This window comes from Arachis duranensis, chromosome 10 (assembly GCF_000817695.3).
Source record: "Arachis duranensis cultivar V14167 chromosome 10, aradu.V14167.gnm2.J7QH, whole genome shotgun sequence".
Classification (NCBI taxonomy): domain Eukaryota; kingdom Viridiplantae; phylum Streptophyta; class Magnoliopsida; order Fabales; family Fabaceae; genus Arachis; species Arachis duranensis.
In genome coordinates this window covers 56715351-56716630 of record NC_029781.3, presented here as the reverse complement: position 1 = coordinate 56716630, position 1280 = coordinate 56715351, and positions in this window count along the sequence as shown.

Genomic DNA, 1280 nt, shown 5'->3' with positions numbered 1-1280 from the left:
TTGACACCTTATCTAGGCAATGCATGGAAAATCAAGAGGCACAAAGAGAGCTCCAAATACAATCAAGGGATCGCCATGAAGAGTCACTTTCTAGATGGATGAATCAACAAGGGGAGTGGCAAAAACAACTGATGGATCAGCAATTGGAGCAAGGAAGACAATGGAATGAATCCTTTCACAACCTGAATCAGAAACATGATCAACAACAAGAAGCCTTCCAAAGGCTAATCAACATCCAAGCACATCAAGCAGCACACATTCATGAGATGTATAGGAAACAAAGAGAACAAGCAAATCTTTTCGATGAATATAAAACATTCTCGGAAGGACTCTACATGAGTGAGACTGGATACCATGTGAATACCCAAGCCAGACTTGGATATCTAGTCGGACAATTACCTGTTTTGCATCCAGGAATCACAAAATATGAGGATGTAAAGGATGAATTAGCACGAGTGGAGCGCGAAAGGGTTGAACAAAGTCATGAATCAGTAAGGAAGGCACTAGAAGATTGGAAATTAGCTAAAGCAAATCGGTTGAGAGGAAGCACAAGTGGACAAAGCAAATCTACAAATGGCAAGGGAGCAGAAGAGAATGATCATACCAACAAGTGAAACGTGGTGAAGTTCCTTCTTAGTTTACCTTCTTTTTCAAAGCTTTAAATAAGGAAAATCATGTATGAAATAGAACATGCTTCCATGGTAGCTTAGGATTTTCAATTATGCATTTAAGTTTCATTGCTTAGGTTTATGTTATTGAGCCTAATGTCTTGAATGCTCACTTTCATCTTTCTTACTTGTATGCTTGTCTCTTTAAGTTAATCAAAAAAAAAAGAAAATGTTATGGAAAGAACAAGAGTGGAGTCATTTTGTGAAGTGCATTCTGAATGTTTGTGGTAGGATGATTAGTAAGCTAAGTTGGTTCACCAAGAAAGGAAAGAAAGCAACTATCCATCCTAAGTCCTATGTTTGAGACACATTCTTTGAGGCTAGCTAACCAATAAGATCCCAACAAGAAAAGAAAAAGAGTAATACAAGTAAAAATAAGAAAGGAAACACAATAAGAAACAATGCTAGGCACCAAGGGTTTCAAAATTGAGGCATGTGTCTGTGGTGTTTATGTACAAGGGATATACTTGGATGAATAAGCTCTTAGGGGTGCCTTATCACTTGGTAACTTGGATTAACTAATCCGGGATTATCAGCTGAAAGTCCACTATCAAGAGTAACCCTTGTTACAGAACACTTAGTAACCCAAAGAGGTGCTGGACACCAAGGTCT